Consider the following 6,000-nt stretch of genomic DNA (forward strand, 5'->3'; position numbering starts at 1 on the left):
GGTCTCCACGCGGAGGTAAAGGATGAGATTCTCTCCCGGGAGGTTCCTTCCAGCGTGGATTCTTTGATTGAACTCGCTATTCGTATAGAACGACGGGTAGATCTTCGTCACCGAGCTCGTGGAAGAGAGCTCGCGTTATCCGTTTCCCCCCTCTCCGCATCACTACCATCTTCCTCCACTGGCTCAGGTGCTGAGCCCATGCAGCTGGGGGGTATTCGCATCTCGACTAAGGAGAGGGAACGGAGAATCACCAACCGCCTCTGTCTCTATTGCGGTTCCGCTGGTCATTTTGTCATTTCATGTCCAGTAAAAGCCAGAGCTCATCAGTAAGCGGAGGGCTACTGGTGAGCGCTACTACTCAGGTCTCTCCTTCAAGATCCTGTACTACCTTGTCGGTCTATCTACGCTGGACCGGTTCGGCAGCTTCCTGCAGTGCCTTGATAGACTCTGGGGCGGAGGGCTGTTTTATGGACGAAGCCTAGGCTCGGGAATATGACATTCCTCTCAGACAGTTAGGGGAGCCCACGGCCATGTTCGCCTTGGATGGTAGTCCTCTCCCCAGGATTCAGCGTGAAACGCTACCTTTAACCCTCACTGTCTCTGGTAATCATAGCGAAACCATTTCTTTTTTGATTTTTCGTTCACCTTTTACACCTGTTGTTTTGGGCCATCCCTGGCTAGTGTGTCATAATCCTTCTATTAATTGGTCTAGTAATTCTATCCTCTCCTGGAACGTCTCTTGTCATGTGAAATGTTTAATGTCTGCTATCCCTCCTGTTTCTTCTGCCCCCTCTTCACAGGAGGAGCCTGGTGATTTGACAGGGGTGCCGGAGGAATATCATGCGCACGGTCTTCAGTCGGTCCAGGGCCACCTCCCTTCCTCCTCACCGGTCGTATGATTGTAGTATAGATCTCCTTCCGGGTACCACTCCCCCCCGGGGTAGACTATACTCTCTGTCGGCTCCCGAACGTAAGGCTGTCGAAGATTATTTGTCTGTAGCTCTCGGCGCCGGTACCGTATGTTAAGAAAAAGGACGGGACCCTGCGCCCCTGCGTGGATTATCGAGGGCTGAATGACATAACGGTTAAGAATCGTTATCCGCTTCCCCTTATGTCTTCAGCCTTCGAGATCCTGCAGGGAGCCAGGTTTTTCACTAAGTTGGACCTTCGTAACGCTTACCATCTCGTGCGCATCAGGGAGGGGGGACGAGTGGAAAACGGCGTTTAACACTCCGTTAGGGCATTTTGAATACCGGGTTCTGCCGTTCGGTCTCGCTAACGCTCCAGCTGTCTTTCAGGCATTAGTGAATGATGTACTGAGAGACATGCTGAACATCTTTGTTTTCGTTTACCTTGACGATATCCTGATTTTTTCACCGTCACTCCAGATTCATGTTCAGCACGTTCGACGTGTCCTCCAGCGCCTTTTAGAGAATTGTCTTTATGTGAAGGCTGAGAAGTGCGCTTTTCATGTCTCCTCCGTCACATTTCTCGGTTCTGTTATTTCCGCTGAAGGCATTCAGATGGATCCCGCTAAGGTCCAAGCTGTCAGTGATTGGCCCGTCCCTAAGTCACGTGTCGAGCTGCAGCGCTTTCTCGGTTTCGCGAATTTCTATCGTCGTTTCATTCGTAATTTCGGTCAGGTGGCAGCTCCTCTCACAGCCCTTACTTCTGTCAAGACGTGCTTTAAGTGGTCCGTTTCCGCCCAGGGAGCTTTTGATCTCCTCAAGAAGCGTTTACATCCGCTCCTATCCTTGTTACACCTGACGTCTCTAGACAGTTCATTGTCGAGGTTGACGCGTCAGAGGTGGGCGTGGGAGCCATTCTGTCCCAGCGCTCCCATTCTGACGATAAGGTCCATCCTTGCGCGTATTTTTCTCATCGCCTGTCGCCGTCGGAACGTAACTATGATGTGGGAAACCGCGAACTGCTCGCCATCCGCTTAGCCCTAGGCGAATGGCGACAGTGGTTGGAGGGGGCGACCGTTCCTTTTGTCGTTTGGACTGACCATAAGAACCTTGAGTACATCCGTTCTGCCAAACGTCAGGCTCGTTGGGCGCTGTTTTTCGCTCGTTTCGAGTTCGTTATTTCTTATCGTCCGGGCTCAAAGAACACCAAGCCTGATGCTTTGTCCCGTCTCTTCAGTTCTTCAGTAGCCTCCACCGACCCCGAGGGGATTCTCCCTGAGGGGCGTGTTGTCGGGTTGACTGTCTGGGGAATTGAGAGGCAGGTAAAGCAAGCACTCACTCACACTCCGTCGCCGCGCGCTTGTCCTAGGAACCTTCTTTTCGTTCCCGTTCCTACTCGTCTGGCCGTTCTTCAGTGGGCTCACTCTGCCAAGTTAGCCGGCCATCCCGGCGTTCGGGGTACGCTTGCTTCTATTCGCCAGCGTTTCTGGTGGCCCACTCAGGAGCGTGACACGCGTCGTTTCGTGGCTGCTTGTTCGGACTGCGCGCAGACTAAGTCCGGTAACTCTCCTCCTGCCGGCCGTCTCAGACCGCTTTCCATTCCCTCTCGACCGTGGTCTCACATCGCCTTAGACTTTATTACCGGTCTTCCTTCGTCAGCGGGGAAGACTGTTATTCTAACGGTTGTCGATAGGTTCTCTAAGGCGGCTCATTTTATTCCCCTCGCTAAGCTTCCTTCTGCTAAAGAGACGGCACAAATCATCATTGAGAATGTTTTCAGAATTCATGGCCTTCCGTCAGACGCCGTTTCGGACAGAGGTCCGTCTCAATTTTGGAGGGAGTTTTGCCATTTGATTGGGGCTTCCGTCAGTCTCTCTTCCGGTTTTCACCCCCAGTCTAACGGTCAAGCAGAACGGACCAATCAGACGATTGGTCGCATCTTACGCAGTCTTTCCTTTCGAAACCCTGCGTCTTGGGCAGAACAGCTCCCCTGGGCAGAATACGCTCACAACTCGCTTCCTTCGTCTGCGACCGGGCTATCTCCTTTTCAGAGTAGCCTCGGGTACCAGCCTCCTCTGTTCTCGTCCCAGCTCGCCGAGTCCAGCGTCCCCTCCGCTCAGGCTTTTGTCCAACGTTGTGAGCGCACCTGGAAGAGGGTCAGGTCTGCACTTTGCCGTTATAGGGCGCAGACTGTGAGAGCCGCTAATAAGCGTAGGACTAAGAGTCCTAGGTATTGTCGCGGTCAGAGAGTATGGCTCTCCACTCGTAACCTTCCCCTTATGACAGCTTCTCGCAAGTTGACCCCGCGGTTCATTGGTCCGTTCCGTATTTCTCAGGTCGTTAATCCTGTCGCGGTGCGACTTCTTCTTCCGCGACATCTTCGTCGCGTCCACCCGGTCTTCCATGTCTCCTGTGTCAAGCCTTTTCTTCGCGCCCCCGTTCGTCTCCCCCCGTCCTTGTCGAGGGCGCACCTATCTACAGGGTCCGGAAGATTATGGACATGCGTCCTCGGGGCCGTGGTCATCAGTACCTAGTGGATTGGGAGGGTTACGGTCCTGAGGAAAGGAGTTGGGTTCCATCTCGGGACGTACTGGACCGTTCGCTGATCGATGATTTCCTCCGTTGCCGCCAGGTTTCCTCCTCGAGTGCGCCAGGAGGCGCTCGGTGAGTGGGGGGGTACTGTCATGTTATGTCTTGTCCCTGTGCTTTCTCTTCTCTTCGTTTCCCCCTGCTGGTCGTATTATGTTACTATCTCTCTCTCTCTATCGTTCCGTTCCTGCTCCCAGCTGTTCCCCATTCTCCTAACAACCTCGTTTACTCTCTCACACCTGTCTCCTCTTTTGCCCTCTGATTAAGTCTCTATTTCTCTCTCTGTTTCTGCTTCTGTCCTTGTCGGATTCTTGTTTGCTTTGCCCTTGTCCCGTCCTGTCGTAATCTGCCTCTTCATCAGATGCTGCGTGTGAGCAGGTGTCTCTGTCCTCTACGGCCCGCGCCTACCCGGAGGGACCAGCAGTCTGTTGCCGCTAGCCCTGCTATTCTCTTCTACTACTAGAAGGGGGACTCTCCTGTAAAGATAGAGGATTTATGTTTTCCCTGTTTGGACATCTCCTGTAAAGATTGAGGATTTATGTTTTCCCTGTTTGGACATTAAAAGACTCTGTTTCTGTTAAATCGCTTTTGGGTCCTCACTCACCTGCATGACATCTGGTCTATAGTAGTGCACTATATAGGGAATAGGGCTCTGGTCTATAGTAGTACCACTATATAGGGAATAGGGTTCTGGTCTATAGTAGTGCACTACATAGGGAATAGGGTTCTGGTCTATAGTAGTGCACTATATAGGGAACAGGGAGCTATTTTTGATAAAAACACATCACATCTCACACGTTTTCAAAAAAAGCTTTAATTAGAAATAGTTACATACACACGGTAGAATTAAATTAAACTTTATACAAATATTAAAATACGATCTTCACAACCCACTGCAATGTACAGAGGAGAAAAAGAACACATGAAACCATTGAAATGCAGAATCAAAGAGATATGAGGAAACAACCACTGTACAACGGTGGTCTGGACGCAAACAAAAATACTCCCCTTAACACGCAACATTTAAAATGTCTGATAGACATTTAAAGAAAGAAAGAAAGAAAGGTAAGTTGTTTCATGTGCTTTAGGCTTTTGAAAAATCACGGTTGCTGAAGAGGCCCTGGGGTGAACAGAGAGAAGACAAGGATGGACTTTCTTTAGTCAAGTCCAAAAACAAAAAATAAAACACAAGACAGTTTTATGACTAGAAAATACAAAAAAGTAAGGCCATTGGGAAACACAGACGCTTCAATGTCATAGCAGGTAAAGATGGATGGAAACTTACGATACAAGTAGAAACAAAATCAAAGTAATAAAAATGTACCAGGTCTAAGGCAACGTTCTCTGTTTGCGTTTATGAAGCCAATGACAATGACAGGTGGAAAAACCGACAGAATAAACAAAACATACAAAAATAAAATAAAAATGTAAGTGAAAAAGCTTTTCCAAAAAGCCTCGACTCAGACCGTGTCTCCTCAACCTTAATGAGGATGATTACCTCAACTCTACGAGTGTTTTTTTATCATCAAAAGGTCAATTAAAACTGCTCACTTCAATTTGAACTGAACATTTACAACAAGAGATAACTGTCGTTTCCTGCAACCAGTTGCAGTTGTGTCGATGCTCCGGGTTTTGAGCAAGGTTTTTCAGTTTAAGCTTCTTTTTTTTGAAGTCGCAGATCTACAAGGTTATTCTGAAGCAACTCTGCAGAAAATCGAGGACATTTTAGTCCTTGAACATTTAAATATACATGATGTACTGTATTCTTACAGTAATGACTGTTTGTTCTTCTGACCGTTGTAAAAAGCAGGAAAAGAGGGAAGCCATTTTGAACTAGGGTAGCTGAGTGAAGCCATTTCTAACTAAGGGCGGGGAATCCTGGGTAATATTTCTGGTGTACCCATTCTACGGACATGTCCTTTCTCTCTCGCCTAACTGACGTACACAGAGGCAAAGATAGACACACACACAAACACTTTCTCTCTCTCACACACGCATACGCACATTTAGCGCATCAGGACCAAGTGACAGACACCTCGAGTGAACCCAAACTTACAGCCACACAATATAAATAGATTGGAAAAAGAAATGTGTGACCTAATGTCCAGTCACCAAACAAACATGTTTTCATCGTGTAAAAACAACAACAAGGCCTTAGTTCATTTAACAATATAGTGCAGCCCTCTTCACTCATGAAACGTGTGCTGTTCAATATCACAGCCAGGTGTCAAAAATATACTGATGCCTCCCAAACAAGATAGTCCCAGATAGTCACACCAACAGGGAGCAGATGGGCTCCCCTGTGGATGTGACTAACAACACAGATATCGGTTGTTGTGACGAAAAGGCAAGCGTGTCATTAATCTTATTTTTATCATGATAGAGTGATAGTGTCTGTCTGTAGCCCTGTTTCATCATGATAGAGTGATAGTGTCTGTCTGTAGCCCTGCGGGTGCTTGGTCTGGTGATGTGCTCCCTCCCTCCCTCCCTCCCTCCCTCCCTC

This window comes from Oncorhynchus nerka, linkage group LG24, assembly GCF_034236695.1.
Source record: "Oncorhynchus nerka isolate Pitt River linkage group LG24, Oner_Uvic_2.0, whole genome shotgun sequence".
Classification (NCBI taxonomy): domain Eukaryota; kingdom Metazoa; phylum Chordata; class Actinopteri; order Salmoniformes; family Salmonidae; genus Oncorhynchus; species Oncorhynchus nerka.